Below are 19,234 nucleotides of genomic sequence, written 5' to 3'. Positions count from 1 at the left end.
ACTTGTAACTACTATGGGAGGTAGGAGGTTGAAGTGTTCTCTAGCTGCTTTTCTTTTTTTTTTTTCATGAAAGGTTTGCACTACACCAAAGCACTGGTGGATTCACGATGGCTACAGAGAAGACTTAAATATTTTACTAAAAAATTTAAATCTAAAGATCTAAACCTGGGTCAGACCTTAAAAATATCTAGACTGGAGATTTTTAACCTGGGGTTGGTGAACTTCTTTTTTTTAAACATTTTGATCATTGTATTTCAATATAATTGTTTTCTTTTATAATCTCATGTATAAACATACATATACACATATACATACATACATATGTGTGTGTATATTGCATTTAAAGAGAATCATCAGCTTAACTAAATTGCCAAAGGTATTCATGACAAAACAAAAAATAACACAAGAAATGTTCAGAAACCCCAACCTAGACCCACCCTTTCATTTGAGCAGATAAAGAAGTTGAAGCCTGGAGAAATTAATAATTTGAACACATTCATACAAACAGTCATTTATTGAGCTGAAACTCGAATCCAGGCCTTCTAACTCTCAGTCCTTCATATCACACTGTTCACACCCAATAAATGCCTAAGTAATATCTAGTTAATTCATCTCCTAATTTATATCTATTCTCTCCCAATATCTGGACCAACATGGGCTAGGATATGAATTATCATATTTTTAAGTGTTAATTGACATAATGTAGTAAGAACAATATCTGCCGTGTAGGTCAGATTAGTTTTTACTTAAAAGGTATTGAAAAAGTCCCTAGGACTTGCCTGATTCATGATACTAAGTCTTCGGTCATTAACTTAGGCCATTTGGTGGTCTAAGTCAAAAAGCCAGCATGTGGAGGCACAGACTGCTCTCCTCCCTCAGCTGTCTGACTAAGCAACCAGGATGGCCAACACAGAGGCTGGGAAGCTACATCCAATAAATCAATTGTGTATTCTTGCTCAATATCTAAGTAAGCCCTCTGGTGTCTCATTTCGTTCCCACCAAACCAGACACATTAGAGAGGCCTGAATCAGGTCTGGCTTACAACAACTAGCTGGTTCATTTAGCCCACAAAATTAGGAACTTCTGAAGTGAGCTCAGGTCTGTGTAACTGTTTGTTATGGTACATCACTGAAGCATCAAAATAGAAATGAACAGTAAAGCAACCAAAAAGAAATCCGGCCACATTCCTGAATGGCTGCACCTTACTCAATGGCATAGTTTGGAAATTAAATCCTGCTCACAGATTGGGACTCTGATAGAGACTCTGTAGACTAGGCTTGTACAACATGTGGCCTGCGTGCAGCTTATGCACTTGGGCTACTTGCAGCACACCAAAGGATTTCGGGTGGCTCATGAAAAATGTAGAGGAGAATGGGCTGCAGGTTGTGCAGGCCTGGTGTAGACAAAATCACAGCCTCATTGTATCATTGTATTCCTCAATGGATCCTAGTTTGGCTTGACTGTAGTTGAGGGATTATACTGACTTCAGTAAAAGATGATTATGTGTGTGGCTGATCACCTATTTTTCTAGTGCAGTTCCTACTTCGACATTACTCACTCAGGCCTACTCAAAGCTTTCAATCAAGCTTGTACTTGATTGCCTTATCCAGAACCAGGACATCTCTTCTTTGGCCCTATCGAATCCGAAAATAAAAATCTGCCACTCTAGATATTTATTCTCAGAAACCTTTCATGTGTGTCATGGTTATGAACCTAGCAAGCGAATTCCATTTTATCTATCCCATTCCTCTTCTCCATCTATCCCTGTGACACAACCAAACTGGAATAGAGGCACACATGCCTTATGGGAATTTATGATCTTGTTTTTCCAATCATAATACATGATTTGGGCCAAATATCATGAAAAATGTAATGCTTTCATTCCTTAAAACTGACCATCTTATATTTGTTCAGAGACCCTCAGAAATAGTGTCCTTTCTCCCTCTTTAGTACTCCCTTCATCCATGCTTTGTATATCAGTAAGTCATGCTATGGGGAAAAATGATTATTTTGTTTTCTTATATTGTGAGAGACCAACAATTTGATTTTATAATAGGCGGTATGAAACATTGGCTTCTGTTTGTCCTGTGAAGAGCTTCAACACTGGCTCCCCCAACCCCTTCCCAAGATCCCCAAGTTTAAGCAAACAGAGGCCAATGTTTCATACTGTGTTTATTCTAAAATCAAATTGTTGGTCTCTCACAATGAAATAGTCTAACTTCAAAGCAAAACTATAATGAAATGACTGTCACATACATAAAGATCTAATGACTGTGATGTCTGAGGACATTTAGCCAATATTTCCTAGGATAGGCTTATTTTGAATTGCTGCTCAGACCTTGAGGATAATGAGGAATCCAAGAAATTTGGAAGTAATTTTCCTTTATATTTATCTACTGATTTTGATAAATTATTCTCCTTAAAATAGTATTCCACTTAAATTCCCCTATTTCTATTGAAATATGTATATTTTCTTAATATAACTGATTTTAAAAATAGTATATAGATGAACCCCCTTATCCCTAATGCATGTTAGAAATGATGAAATCTCCCTTCCTAGGGAACTGCCCGCAGCTACCTTTTGCATTCCTGCGAGACTTTGATGACTAGAAGAGAGAGTGAGGCTGATGATTTTGTACAAGTCTGCCTCACTTGAATCTAATTCATGCACAAGTCAACACATCACCTGGTGGTCTCTGGTTCTCTTTGAAAACAAAGGATAAACAACAACAAGCTTTTTAACTTGTTTCTTCTATTCTCCCTATGAAAAAAATATACTAGTGCTGTTAGGTAAATACGTAATCAGTTGAATGATGGACATGAAGATCAGGGTTTCACTTTAGAGAGAGGTATCTCACAGAGTGCCTCAGTAATCTGTTCTTCGCTTTGTGCTACTTCAAAGTTTTGTCAATGACTACTCAGAGGAGGTAGTAGAATAGGAAAAGGGTAGGTGCTTGTTAATGGAAAAAATAATTTTAAAAATCCCTCAGTTGTCCTTCAACCTACTCTGACTAAGCAGACCCTGAGGGTCATCACCCAATCCAATGATTCTTTTCCTTAGCAGTACCAGTCCCTCATTACCAGCTGGAAGAAGGTTCACCCATCTTCCTCATGCTTAATTGAAGCCAGGAAATATTGTGCATGATCTGTGTAACCCACCAGGAAGGGTGAATACAGATACTAAGACCTGGACCCTCTTTCTCCAGTCCCCCATTATACATAGATGAACTGATCTATTTTAAATCCTTCTTCCTCAAGGAAGTTTTCCCTGAGCTCATCACAAAGGATGGGGTTTTTTCATCCTCTTTATGTCGAGAGAACCTTTTTTGTATCTTTATCTATGTTGCATTCTAGTTGTATGTTCGCCTCATCTCCTTGAATAAATTAAAAGCAACCTGTGGGTAGAAACAGGGGTACCATTTATCTTTGTATTCCCCAAAGAGTCCTCACACAACTACTTTTTGTAGTAGGTACTAAGAAAAAAATTACTCATGCACACAGACACATACACACAGAGTCCGTGATTTGAATTATATGTCAAACTTTGTGAAAGGGAAGCTCAGACAGAAAAGAAGGCAATCCATAGGTTAGTATCATATAGAATTTTGCTTGGCTTTTCTTTCTGCTATCTCTGCTTTTTTCCAGCCTTTATTGTAACATCTAAACTTTTCAGTGAGAGTTCCTTTCCCTCACTCTACTGTTGCCACTAGCTCTTGCTAAACCTAGCTCTGAAATAATGATGATGATGATGATGGTGATGAAGATAATAATAATAAATAGCTAACATTTATACAGCATTTACTATGTGGCAGGCACTGTGCTAAGTGTTGTGTAATTATTATCTCATTTGATTCTCAGAACAACTCTGAGAAGTAGGTGCTATTATTATCCCATTTTACAGATGGGGAAATTGAGGTAAAGCAAGGTTAAGTGACTTTCCCAGGGCCATACAACTTGTAAGTATCTCAGGCCTGATTTGAACTCAGGTCTTCCTGACACCAGCCATAGCACTTTATTGCACTGAGTAGCTTATTTCCTAACAATTCATATCAAGATGGAGTTTTCTTGTTTCCCCCACTCCAAAAAGCTTTACTATTATTTAGGAAAAGAAGCCACAATAAGCAGAATTACAAAGTACAGAGTTGTTAAATTGCAGAGCAGGGGAATCTTACCTGATGATAGTTCAAATTTCATGAAGTATCTAGCTAGCATTTGACCCACTGCTTATATGGAAAGGACAGAACAAAAATTACTCAGGGGATGATCCTTAAAATAAGAAAGCAGCTAATGAGAGATTGCCTCCATAACCTTAGTGAGTTCAAGTCACTAGGGCCAGGTGAACTACATTCTGAGGTACTGAAAGAAATTATGGTATGATAGCTGACTATGATCAGTGATTTTGAAAGATTCTGAAGAATGGAAAAGGTTCAGAAGTTCTGGGGAAAGGTAAGTATTGCCTTTATTTTAAAAAAAAGGAAGAGAAAAGATCTACAAAGTATAGGCTGATTTCTTTGATTCCAGGAAAAAACTCTAAAATGCATAATTTAAAGGATAGCTTTTGCTTGGGCAGGGTTTCTACACTGGGAGATCAAGAGGAATATTGTAGATATTATTTACCTAGATCTTAGCTAAGCTTTTGACAAAGCATCTCATGTTATTTTTATAGTTGAAATTGAGAGACTAGGCTAGACCATTAGTGTCAAACTCAAATAGAAATTGGGACCACTAAATCACACATAATGATCTCTGCTGGCTGCATATTGACTTAGAAAACCACATTGACACTATAGTCTATTGTATTTTTATTTATTTTAACAAATATTCCCCAATTACATTTTAATCTAGTTCAAACCCAATTTGGCAGTATTCTTGGCCATGGTGTTTGATACCTCTGGGCTAGACAATACAGATTGGTAGATTTAGAACTAGGTAAATGAACACATTCACAGGAGTGCCAATTTGGAAGGAGTTCTTTACTGCAGTTCTTCAGGGATTTGTGCTTGGTCTTGTACTGATTAACATTTTTTTAAAACGAATGATTTAGAGAAAGACATAGCTGACATATTTCTCAAATCAGAGGTGACACAACGTGGGAAGAGATAGCTAACACATTGGATGACAGAGTCAGTAAGCATAACAATCTTGCCAGGCTAGAACATTGGGCCAAATCTAATGAAATGAAATTCAGTGGGGATAAATGTGCATCAGTTCTTTCTCTGGAGGTGGATAGTATGTTTCATCATTAGTTCTTTGGGATTGTCTTGGATCGTTGTGTTGCTGAGAATAGCTAAGTCATTCACAGTTTTTTCTTGTACATTACTGCTGTCACTACATACAATGTTCTTCTGGTTCTGCTTGCTTCATTTTGCATCAGTTCATGTAAGGCTTTCCAGGTTTTTCTGAAATCATCCTGCTTGTCATTATTGTGCCATAGCACAATGATATTTCCTTGCAATCATATACCACAGCTTGTTTAGCCATTCCTCAATTGGTGGGCATCTTCTTAATTTCCAATTCTTAGTCACCACCAAAATGTCTCATTTAAATGTCTCATTTTAAAAGCCAATAAAATATGGTTGCTAATTGATATCACGTGATAACCAAGATAACAAACACGCCTATCGTCATTTATGAAAGGTATTAATCCCACATGGCTACTGCTAGAACCATTATGGAAGAAGCAGTTGGCTCCACTGGGAACCCAGCCTGTCATTGGAAGTGGGAGTTGGGAGAAGTTCTCCAGAATCTTTGCTACATAATCAGTTCATGCAGTAGTTCCCTGGTTCTGTTTACTTCACTTTGTATCATTTCATTTATGTTTTTGTTCCTAAATCTCTCTAAATTCATAATATTACATTGGTTTTCACAACAGAGAAATCCCACTACAGCTAAACCCCATGACTCCTTTTGCTGTTCTCTGATAAATAGGCATTCCCTTTGTTTCGAACTCTTTGCCACTACAAAAAACTGACAGCATGTAGGTTTATTGACAGGAGTGCAGAAATGGAGTCCAGAGAACTAGCAAGACCAAAGTTGTCACGATAGTGGGTCATAATAGTGGATGCTATACCGTACAATAAATTAAATTAGCATTTATTAAGCATTATGTAAATTATTATGCTAGGCAATGGAGATTAAAAGACAAAGCAAAAGAGTATTTCTTATCAAAGAGTATTCTTCTGACATGTGACAAAGAGGTAATTCCTATCCCTGAAAATTTCTTTCACTGGAGTCTTCATTTTTTTCTGTTAGCCATTCCACTTTCCTTATCAGCTTCCTTTTCTGATCCCCTAACAATTGAATCTCCTTTCACAATTCAACTCTCATCCCAATCCTGCTCTTGGCTTTATGTGTCCTTGAATCTATGTTTGATCCATGAATTCAAGAACATGCCACTGCTTGTGCTATAGATTAATAGCCTAACTGGACCAATCTAGACCTTTTCTCGCCGCTTCTTTCAAGTAAGTATTTAACTAAACTACTTTACAGCAATATTTCTCTAAAATAAATCATTTTGGAAAAGAACAGTGAATCTCTCTGTACGAATCAGAATGCCTCCTTTAATAAAAGTGTGTTTTATCTGATCCAGGGTGTTTAAATTTACTGGCAGGTAGAGGTATGTTGGTAAATATTTTTTCCCAGAAACTAGTGAAAAAGAAAAATATGCTTACTTGATTTGAGGACATAATTAAAGAAAAGTTTTCACCATGCACAAGATCAGGCGATACACTGCAAGAAGAAAGAAGACATATGACCCCAGCATGGCAAAATCTTACATATAATTGAGCAAGACATGTAACTAGTAGACTATAAAATTACAAATACAGGGAAAAATTCTCTAAGAAATAGAGAATAAATTGATACTTAAAGTTGTCAATGTGACTTTGAACTCTTTGAGAGGAACAAAGAAATAGGATATATTTCTTCAAATCACATATCTTTCAAGCATTTAATTGAACAAATATTTATTAAGTGCTTACTATATACAAGGCATTGTGATAGGTGCTAAGGATACAAAACAAACACACTAAAAATTTTGGAGTGTGAGTGAGTGGGTAGTTGATCAGATTGTAAGTATTAACACAACATATTTGGGTATTTGATTATTCATATCTTCAGCATGACAGGAAAATAAAATTAGAGAAGTTTGGAAGATTTTATTGACAAAGTTTTGAATCAATGGATGACAACATATCTTCAAAGGGAAAGTAAGTTTGGGTACATGGGCTTGTATGGAGGTGAAAGTATAAACCTGAACACAAATGGCTTACAAGTGTTTATAAAACCTTTACTCTCATGTAGTCTTATAGAACAGAATTGTGAAGTTCTCTACTGAGCTAAGAAGTTTAATGATGGAAATATAATAGAATGTATTCTACAGTAACTTAATTAAATTTATTATTCTTGGTTTGGGATTTTGTGCTTGGGCCAATCTCTTTGGGCACTCCAAGATGGTTGGGTAAACTGTTTTGTCCTGTGTCCTCTGTCGTTTGGATGTCACTACCCCTGACTGCTTCAATGGTATGGCTGGTATTAGGCCTCACCCCTGCCTCAATCCCTGATTTCTTTAACCTCAATTTACAAGATATTTGTGTTATTTAACTTGATATGACTATTCCAGGGCCTTAGGATTAAAGGATTTTTGATCTGAAAGAGACCACAGAAGTCATCTAGTTTTATCTCTTATTTCACAAAGGAGGAAAGTGAAAGAAGTTGCCAAATGACTTACCCAAGGTCACGCAGGCAGTATGTAATATAGCTAGGATTAAAATTCTGATTTTCTTGGGTAAAAATCCAATATTCTTTCTATTACACTAATAAACCCTTCAGGAACATTTTAGCCTCTGTAGTTTTCAGAAGTGATTAAAATTGGACCAGTGTGGCATTTATGGGTTTTTTCTTTCATTTCAAGGACAGTCTCATTGAGTACTAATATGTACTATATTGTCCTAATATGTACATATTGCATGTACTAATATATGCACAATTACACTCATAATATTATTATTTTGTAGGCTGGGAAGCAGAGGCACAAAGATAATAATTGATTTGACCAAATAAATTGGGGAAACGACGAGAAGAAAGTTCCTGGTTTCCAAGCTTCAGTGTTTTGCTTAGTCTAATAAGTCAAGTTCATTCATAAGGGCAGAGATACCAGGCACCCTTAATTATGAGTCTTTTCAGTAAGAGTGTTATATGACCATTATAATTATTGGAGACCAGTTCTTCCACTAGATCATACATTCAGAGCATACTTTTTAGGTTGTGTTGTTTGGTGGCTGTTAAGAATGGCTTTTTGAGGATAAAATAAGATGAAGTTTGGAAAGCACTTTGCCAACCTGAAAGTATTATACACGTGTAGCTGTTATTATTATTATTACTATCATCATCATCATTATAATCAACATCGTCATTATTATCATTATCCACACTGTTGTCGTATGTTCTTGCTGAAGGTTAGAGAGGTTGCTACCATTTTTTCTTATAGCCATTGTTGAATTTCTCATTCTGAGCTACAGTGAAGTGGTTTTTCCAATCTCCAACAGTTCCCTTTCTCATGAAGGGGCAAATGGATTGGTCCATAATAGTTTTGGACACTATAGAATGGTTCATCGTGGGATTTTCTTTCATTTTTTTCAAATGATCTTTCATGCACAATTTTATCCAGTATTGATGGGGGTTGACAAAGTCCAGAAACCCCAAGACTAGAGTTCCTAGACAAGGTCAGGGTCATCTGGAATGAATTCACAGTCTCAAGAATTCTTTAAGTGGAGGTGGCAAAGATTTATTGTTACACTTTTCAGTGGGCAAGAGCTCTTAGGGAACCTGCAATCTTAGAGGGGTACAGTTAATGTTTATATAGGATAAACTATAGTAAAACAGGTGCCAAATATGCTAACTAGGTGATTCAGGGTGGGATTAGGGAGTGGTAAGTTCTTAAAAGAACATGAACTTTTTGTATCTACTGCACAGGCGTTTTACACAGAGTTCACTTGGAAATAGCCCAAAGTGGGGCTACAGGGAAGTTTTAGGTCTGAAAGGTCACTTAATCAACTAACAGTCAGGGCTGCCTGGGAAATACCCAGGCTGCCCTCCACTGATGTCTTGTTAAACAAGATAAACATAAGGGAGCATATATATATATATATATATATATATATATATATATATATATCTGTCTACATATCTATGTGTATATATATACATATACACACACATATATACATATATATACACATACAGTATACATATATATGTATACATGTATACATGTGTGTATATATATGTATATATATATGCATAGATACGTAGACAGATAGATAGCTATATATATATATGTGTGTGTGTGTGTGTGTGTGTGTGTGTGTGTCTAAGATATATATGATTGGTCAGTGAGTAGCAAATATCTCAATGAGCCAGTACATAGCCAATTCAAACTAATAATTTCTATAGGTACAGCTGGCTACTGAATCAGGAAGAGAGATAAGTATTTTGCTAGGGCATGCTGTCTTGTTTTGTTAGGGCATACTTTCCTTGGGCTGGAGAGAAACTGCCTGAGAGTGTTTTGAGGCTAGAGAGAAATGTGATTTTGGAATTGGGGTCCAAGCCAGGCACCCAAGCACCCCAACAACATCATTTTGTCCAGGTTCTTTCCCATGAACTTCATCACCTTCTGAATTTCATGCTTTGGATTCTCTTTTATGTCCTCATAAAAAAGGAAAAGAATTTGATGTTTATATTTTGCCTTCCACCATCCTTCAACATGGTCATACCAGGGGCCACAACTCACTTTCCCGTTCATGAAGTTTTCAAAATATTCTTCCCAAGTGTCTGGTCCAGGGAGTGTTTGGCTCATCCTTTGGAAATGGTAGTAGGATCCCATGAAGTCTTTGGCATTCCATGCTACATAAATGATCGTATAGGTGCTGTCCCAGAAGGATGGAGGCAATAGTTGGGTGGGAAGGTGTATCTTCAGTGCCTGAGGAGAGGGCATTGCATTGGCTTGGTCCACATCAAAGGTTGAGGTGAATGTATCCACTTGATGAAAGGATGCTAGAGATGAATGACTGATCATTGACACTTTTCCACCTCTCCATTCTGTTCAATCATGTCCACGACTTCCTGAATCCATGTTGTTCCTGACCTAGGATAGGTAGAAATGAGAAGATCATCATCCTTGGCCTTAAATTTCTTTATTTGGTCCCACTTTTTCACTGTTGTACTTGGCAGGAGGATCCCTTCCACTTCCCCTAGTGGTGCACATTTCCTTCCCTCTTAGAGCAGTGGTCTTTTTGGCTTCTTGGGACATACTCTCTTTTATGGGATCTTTATTATAGGCTAAAGGAGATGCTACAAGTATTAATGCTAAGGGAAAACAGGACTTGGGTCACTGTGTAGTAGTTATAATTTAATGAAAACAGAGGATGTTCTAAGGAGAGGTGTTGAGGTATTTTCTTGTATGGGAATTCTGTTAGCAAATATTTATCAAGTGTCTCTCTAAAAATGTAGGATGAATTTTTAAGTTAAATCTGCCTTATTAATATTTTTCCATCACTTTCTTAAGTCCAGGCAATCAAGAAAACAGTAAATCACAGTCCTCATTGAGTTCCAAGATATAAATACTTACACCGAAAATTTAACAATTGGCTCTCGCTAGCAGATTTGAATGAGCTAACATACCCTTGGGGGGCAATGCATGAAAGGTCTACACGATACAGTGAATAAAATGCTGCGTTTCAAATCTGGAAAACCTCAGTTTAAATTCTGCCTCTGACATTTATTAGCTTTGTGACCCTGAGGGTGGGGTGACATCACTTAACTTCTATTTAATTGCCTTGGGAAATGCTTTAGGACTTTTTCTACTAAGTTATTTTCCATTTTCAATCTGTGTTGATTAAAGGAGTTTGTCACTGAGAGGAAATCTTAGATATTTAAGGCAAATTGCCTGTAGAAAATAGCATGTATGTTCATATATCCTGGTACTATTAGCAACTAAGAGCTTCAAAGTATAGAATAAATTGTGCTATGTGAAAATGAATCCCAATTATTATTAGGAGTCTAGTAAGAGAACAAACAGTTTTTGTAGGGAAAAGAACAGAGTTTTTGTAGGGAAAAGAACACAATACTGAGTCAATAGATGATAGGAAAATATATTCTCGTTTTGCTAAAAAAATCAAGATTTTTCTTGTTTTCTTTCAAGTAATTATTTCTGCAATGGATGTAGTAACTGGAGTCTAGAGATATTAAATGACATTGTGTTGCAATTGTATTTCTAGACCAAAATGTTTGAATACAGTAAGTTTTTTTGACAATAGTACAATGTGTTGAATTAGAAATAATTGTTTGAATAATATGCAAAAATTAACTTGCTATTCTATAGTGAGAAATCACAATCTTAAAAGTTGAAACTGTCTCAAAAGGTCATTTATGTACCACTGATATGCTGATAATGCTACTCCTTTTAAGAAAATATCTCTTAAGTATTTGAGGAGAGTAATGGATTTCTTTCATGATTGGGATTCTATTCACAGTAATAATGCCTTTTGTTAGGCTGTAATTAAGCTTGGAAAGCCAGGGCACAAGATAATCACCCCTGCAAATGTTTACAAGCTAAAGGCAATGCTGAAAGGAATGTAGTTATATTACTCTAGATGGGAACAGTTAATGCTGGCAAAGAGTATGTAGATATACTGAGAATGATGCAATTTCTTCATTTCTCATTCTTGCACCATTTTCAACCAGCAGATTACGACATCAACAAGGTCACAGGTAGTCAAATTCCTTAATGACGCTCACTTTTCAGACACTCAAGATACCTTTTCACTTCTGTTCTCTTTGACGTTCAGGGTTTGTGACATTATGCCCCTCATTCATTATTTTCTTTTACTTCCATCTCCATTTCCCCATTAAATATCCCCATCACAGCAGAGAATCACAAAATCTCAGTGCAAAAAGGGAACGCAGAGGCCTTATAATCTAAAACCTACTTGAGATGAACTACAATACAGCTGAAACATGATTAATCAGCTTTTGTTTATAGACTTCCAGTGATCAGGAGTCAACTATATACTAAAGCACCCTATTTCACTTCAGTATAGCTCTAATTGTTAGGATTTTTTCAACGTTGTGCTTAAACATGCTTCTTTCAAAAGACACCCATTCTCCCCACACTCCCTACTCCAGGACCAAGCAAAACAATCCAAAATCTTTTTGCAAGGCATGGCTTTTATACCCTATCCCACACCAAGTCTTTTACTCCCCATACACGCATTTTCTTAGACTTATCCTCACATAGGATAGTGTATGTATGTATATATATATATATATATACACACACACACACACAGACACACACACACACACACATATACACACACATATATTTATATATATATATATATATACATATATACATTTATGTATGTTTGTGTATCCTTTCATTATTCTCTTCATTGTCTTCATCCTTTGTCACTGTACTTTCAAAAATGTAGTGCTCAGAACTGAACACAGGAAAAAGCAAAGTTGCTCTGACAAGGCAGAGCTTGGAAGGACTAACTCTTCTCTTGTTCTGAACACTGTCTTAGCTTTTCTGGCTTCCATGTCATACTGTTGGCTTTTATTGAGCATGAGTCTGCTAAACCCTCCATGTCTTTTTCACAGAAGAGTCTGCTGATTTATATTTTCCTTATACTGTACTTTCACATTGATCTTTTGAACCCTGTATATAAAAACATGCATCTGTCTCTGTTGAATTTCATGTCGTTATATTTGGCCCACATTGCTAACATATTAAGAATTTTGTAGATAATAAATTTGTCATCCAACATCTTGGGTATCCCTCCCAGCTTTGTGTTATCTACAAATTTAATTGTAGTTAGCAAGACAGTAAACACAAGGTCCAGCTCCAAAAAGGGAAAGATGAAAATGATCAGGTAGGTAAAAGTTTTTGCTTCTGATTGGAAGATATGTTCATGGGAAACCAGCTTGGAAGCAAAAGATATTTGTAGCTATGGTGTTATTCCTTTTTTCCCTCTAACCATTCAAGGAAAAAAATGTAGGAACTCTGAAATCTAAAAGGGCTGATTAGAGTATGGGACTAAAGGCTTAATTCTGAAGACAATGGGGAGCTATTAATGTGGTTTTTTTAACATGAGACCATCTTCATTAGGAGGATTAACCTGTCCTCCTTGTTTATTATGGATTAGTAGAGGGATAGGTTAGAGGTAAAGATAACAGGAAATTTTTGTAATGGTAGAGGGAAGAAGTAATGAGTATTTGAACTAGTGTGAAGCAATGAATAGAAAGAGCAGGAGATATTGTCTATGTACAATCTATAGGACTCAGCAAATATAAATTGATATGTGGGATCAGAGAGGAAAAAGACAAACATAAATCCTATTATAGACCAGCTCAGATAATGCTGTAGGTTACGGAATAGGTTGGGCATCTCTAGTATGAATCCAGGGCTGTCCAGGAAATTGTTCACATGCGCAATGGGGAGAGTAACAAAGAAAAAAAAATTAAGAGTAAAACTAAGCCAAGCTCATTTGCTAGAACTGATCCACCAAACCATGCATGAGGAAAATATGGGAAAGATGTGCCAAGAAAATTGGACCAGGAGCATCTATTTACTTGCTCCTTCTAGATTGAGATATACAAGGATCTGAGGGCAATCTACAGTAACTCAGTGGTGAAGGTTACCTGCTTGCCTGAGGGTTTTTGAGAGGTAACTATTTTTAAGCTGTCCTTTCTAATTCTGGGTTATTGTATCTTAACGAGAACTGACATACATCAAAAGCTTATATCTAAGTGATTGAAAAACAAACAAATAAAAAAATGGTGATCTAGTTTTGGGGACACATCTAAATGGGTGCAAAAATAGAAACTATACATAGAAGAAGAGAAAAGGTATGAGGACAGAATCTTGGGAGAAAGTCTATATAAGAAAGGAGCAGTCCAAAAGGTGGAGAGGAAGCTATGATAGTGTGGTATCATAGAAACCAAGGGAGTGGAGACTTCTACTTCATCAGTATCACAAACTGCCAAGGCAGAAAAGAATAATAACACCTATGATATGACACTGGAATTGTGGATGAGAAAGACTTTTGAGAGAGCAGTTTCAATAGAGCAGTGGGGATAGAAGCACATTGTAAGAGTTGAGTTGTAGGAAGGTGGTAAGAAAATAAATAAAAGCTACTTTTTAGAGTTAAATTTTTAAAAGAAAATGAATAAAAAATGATTTTGACATGAAATAGTAGCATCTAAATAATGTTTTGTAGGAAATAAAGCCCAAATTTATTTGGAGACATAGAGGAAGAAGCCAGCAGCGGCGAGGCATTGTTTTAAGATACACGGAGAAGAACAGTTAAATATCTGATGTTCTGAAAGAAGCAGAATAGAGGAGAATTGAGAATTTGGGGGAATGGTGTCTTTTTTGGAAGGAAGGAGCAGGACATGATCTCAAGGACAGAATCAAAGGAAAAATTTGAACACTGAAGTTGTCTAAAAATTTCATGACAACCCAGTCAGATGAGATCATTTGTGAGAAATATGAAGTGAAAACTCTGGAATTAATAGGGTTTTTTTTAATGATTGGAATGTTGATAGCATTTATATATGCATATCATTTTTACACTTTATTCATCAATATGACATTGGTAACTTCTGACTCACCTTGGAAGTGAAAATGAGAGTCTATTCAGCTAAACTTGTCAATCTCCTTCCTGTGGCTATCAACAATACTGCTGAAATCCATGTTTAGAGAATTTTGCTTAGCAACAACTGTGCCCTTGTAGCCTACTCAGAGATAGTCTTGCACCAAATATCCATGTGTTTTAAAGTTCTCTCCTATATTTTCTTTGATAATTAGCAGATTTTTTTTGGCTGGGTGCCTCCATTACTTTCTTTACACTCCCCACCCCCCCCCAACTTAATAGTATTTTTCCAGTTGCATTTAAAGAAAGTTTTAAACATTCAGTTTTATAAGGATAATCAGCATATCAAAGAACAAAGCTACATATTGGCTAGATTCATGCTAAACATTACAATCTCAAACATTTAGAGATAGATGGAGACTTGAACATGATTTATTTTAACATTTTCATTTTAGAGATGAAGAAAATAAGACATAGAGAAGCCAAGTGACCTGGTCCGAGGAACTCCCAATTTATACTTAACTTCTACTGTATCTGGAGATTGGACCCTTGGGGCCAGGTCTTCAGAGCACAGGCAGTGTTTTCTGCCCATTCTACCACCAAATTCACCCCAGGTATAGCATAGCTAAAGGATAAGTCTCCTCCTTGCTTTTGGGGCAGATTCTTGATTTCCTCATACATGCCCTGCTTTGCTGGATCAAGAAGATTGTTTCTCAAGGCTGGCTCTTTCCTGGGTTTACCTGGTGGCCTTCCAGCCTCACCAACTTTGTTTCATTTCACAGGGTTATGATCTCATTTATCTCATGTCAATAGTCATTTGCCCAAGAGGTAGAAAGAAGAAACCTTAAACATCAAGGGATGTTCCATGTTTTCGTGGCTGTGGGTCCACCCGGGTGGAAGGCATATAGGCATCACTTGGACTACCACTTCCCCTACCTGCAAGATACAGCAGTTCTTGTTTTTGTTGTTTGTTGTTTGTTGTTGTTGTTTTCTTCTTCACTTAGCACCAAAAGAGAGGGAGGACTCCTCTAGGTCATCTGCTAGAGCTCTATTGATGCATTTTCAGTGCCAGTTCAACACGTCGTTCAAAAGCCTTTTCTGAAGCATATACATAAGCTTACTGCATATGTGGAACAGTCCCAAAATGACTATGCATGCTCTGAATTTGGTGCAAAGCCCTTCCATTACAAATGATTACCATTTTCCCAAGTCAGGTTCACCAAACTTTCCACGTAGGTTGGCAGCAACCAGAACAAGACCGAGCTCAAATATTCTGGTTTAGCCTTCAAACACCTGTGGTTACCTCTGTGATATCATGGTGGTAAGAAGATGAGAGCAATAACTTAGAGGATGTTTATAATCAATCAGAATTCAAGGCAAGGAAATAGATGGTGACTGTGCAAATGAATCAGAGACAGACAGACAGTAAGTGCTATGTGATAGCAGAGCAGCAAGAAATCTATATTGCCCTTTGCCTCTTTCCTGGGAGTAATAACTCAGGTGTGCATCTGAGAGAAGAGTCTGATGCCTAGTCTGAGGTCAATCTTATTAATACTTCCCCTATACTTAGTAAGTATTGAATCTAACATCACAACCTTGGGTAAATCATTTTACATCTGGCCTCAGTTTTTCCATACATTAAATGGTTGCTGAGGTTTCTTTTAGCTCCAGAATTATGTTATAATATTATGAATGTTCATCTTAGACAAGAGGATGAAATCTAGTCTCTCAAGAGCTTCTTCAATTGTATTGCTTTTTTCTGAGCTCTGTAGTATCTACACTAAGTACCCTTGTGATTTTGAGTTAGTCATTTTAGTCCTTTGCAAAATAATCCAGTTGTGGGATTCTGTGATTCTCTGGTGCTGATCAGGTGAGGTCTGTTCCCCAATATCTGTCATGGACAAACAGAAAAAAGATAGACTAACCAAACATTCACTTAAGAGATTTTCCTTCTGACACAAGACAAAAACCAAGGCACAACTCATACAAACTGATAGAATATTATCTTTCTTTTTTTGAAGGGAGGAAGGCAGGGCAATTGGGGTTAAGTGACTTGCCCAAGGTCACACAGCTAGTAAGTGTGTCAAGTGTCTGAAGCTAGATTTGAACTCAGGTACTCCTGATTCCAGGGCTGGTGCTCTACTTACTGTGCCACCTAGCTGTCCCAAATAATATCTTTCTTAATAGATTCTTTATGTATGTAAGTTACTGAGGTACCAAGTTCTCCAAATCTCCTTATTTTAGAGCCCTAAAATATCTTTTGACAAGTGAGTGACTCCATGAGAACAATACAGGTCCAAGTCAGATTACCAGCCAACATTGCCTTTTATTTTCTATTCATTTGAGAGGACTGAGAGAACTTTTAATTGAATGTGACTAAATTGCCACAGTATACCCCTTATTGTTTCCATTTTCCCAGAGTCTATGTCTTCTTCTTCCAGTTCATTGGTCATAGCCCATCTACTTGTATGATCTTCCTGAAACACTGAGACAACCTATTTCTTTTAGTAAGAACAATTCTGCTTCTCTTATATTTAGTGTGATGGGGTGATTTCTGCACCTTTCTAGCAAGATTCATATCACCTTAAAAAGTTGGCAAAGGTAACATCTTAGCTAACTATTAAATCAGCAGAAAGAACAATGGAGGAGTTAATGTTAATTGGGCCAAAAAAATGCTGTGAACATTCCAAGGTTATTCCACCACTCTTTAGCTTTAACAGGAGCAGGAAGCCATCAAATGAAGAATAGCCAAACAAATTATGAAATATGAAAGTAATGGTGTAATATTGTACCAAGAGAAATGATGAAAGTGATGACTTCAGAGAAACTTCAGAAGACTTATATGAACTGATACAGAATGAAGTGAGCAGGACAAGAAAAACTTATAACAACAGTATTGTAAAAACTGATAGATTGTTGTTGTCCTTCAAACTCGAAGAGGACCAAAATGACATCACTATGTTGGGATCAACGTACAGTGTGATTGACTAGCTGATCAGACCAGTACAAACTCAGAAGGCTCTACCACAGGTCAGGCACAAATAGTCTGTATGAACATTTGGAATGGAGATGTCTCTAACCTTATGCATCTCATGTTTCTTTCAAGCTACTGCAAATCTGTTTGCTTATGGAGCACAGTGCCTTCTTTGATGCAGACATGCCATGCTGAGAAATCCTGTCCCAATGTCTCCTATGTCTCACAATAGATTCCAAAATTCTTCAGAGAAACCTTGAGAGTGCTTGTATCACTTCTTCTGACCTTTGTGTGAGTATTTGCCATGTGTGACTTATCTGTAAGTCACCTTTGGCATTCAAACCATGTAGCCAGCCCAAAAAAGTTGCTCTCTCTGAAGCAGGATTTAGATGCTTGGCAGTTCAACTAGATAAAGGACCTTATTTTGCCAGGTGATCTTCAGAATCTTCTTAAGACAATTCAAATGGAAGTGGTTCAATTTTCTGCCATGGTGCTGGTATACCATCCAGGTTTCACATGCATATAGCAATGAGGTCAGTACAATGGTTCTATAGACTTTCAGTTTGGCAGTCAGTCTAATGCCTCTCTTCTCTCATACTTTCCTTTGGAGCCTCCAAAAGCTGAGCTGGCTCTGGGAATGTGTTAATCAACCTCATCAAATGTGTGTACATACCTGGAAAGTATACTGCCGAGCTAAGTGAGATAGGTACCCACAGCATTCAAAACCTTTCCATTTGCTGTAACGTTGTAAAAATAAAAAAAACTTTGAAAGACCTTGGGTCAACACATTGGTCAAACATAATTCCAGAAGATTCAGGATGACGAATGTCATGTCCCTCCTTACAGAGAGGTGATGGGATATGGAGAATGCGACATATAGTTTTGGATATGGTAATTATGGGGATTTATTTTGCTTGGATATGAATATTTGTTAGAAGGTTTTCTTTTTTCTTTTTTCTTCTGTGGATGATGGCTGGAAGAAAAAGAAATTTAATGCCTATTAATTTCTTAGGCATGCATGCACTTAAAAATGGAACAGTAAGCTACTACAGGAAGCCTTTCATTAAGTCTGAATATCTTCTTTTAAATCAAATACTTTGCTTAGTTTGCTGGTACAAGGCATAGTTTGAGTCCAAGGGCTATCACAGTGTAACCAGAATGACCTTTGCTTTCTTTGAGGGACCTGAGAAGCTATCTAGTCCAACCTATACCTAACCTGAATTCTTCCACAATATCACAGACCATTAGCCATCCAGACTGGTCTTTAAAACTTCCAGTAAGGAAGGAAACAACTTTAAAAGTCAGTTCGTACTGTTCACATTTAGGACAAGTTAAACTTGCCTCTAATCAAGTTTCATCCATTGCCCTATCACACCAAACATAACAAGTCTAATATAGCTTCCAAAATAATAGACTTTCTGCATCCCAAGTAGATTTCGCCTACGTCCACTCTTCCTTACCCCTACTCCAAATCCTTTTTAGCTGTTCCAGGCTAAATATCTCAAGTTCCTTGAACCACTCTCCAAACAGAAATGGCATCTAGGCCTTTTACCCTTCAGGTCACTTTCTTCTGGAAGTGCTTTTGCTTCTTAGTATGTTTCCTAGT

General features: G+C 37.0%; 1 pseudogene; it reads right to left on the bottom strand.

Moving 5' to 3' along the window:
* Positions 1–8,469: 8,469 nt before the first annotated feature.
* LOC118850907 lies at positions 8,470–17,107 on the bottom strand (annotated as a pseudogene).
* Positions 17,108–19,234: the final 2,127 nt, after the last annotated feature.

This window comes from Trichosurus vulpecula, chromosome 5 (assembly GCF_011100635.1).
Source record: "Trichosurus vulpecula isolate mTriVul1 chromosome 5, mTriVul1.pri, whole genome shotgun sequence".
NCBI lineage: Eukaryota > Metazoa > Chordata > Mammalia > Diprotodontia > Phalangeridae > Trichosurus > Trichosurus vulpecula.
Note: the sequence above shows the minus strand (reverse complement) of the source record. Positions and strands in the feature narration are given on the sequence as shown.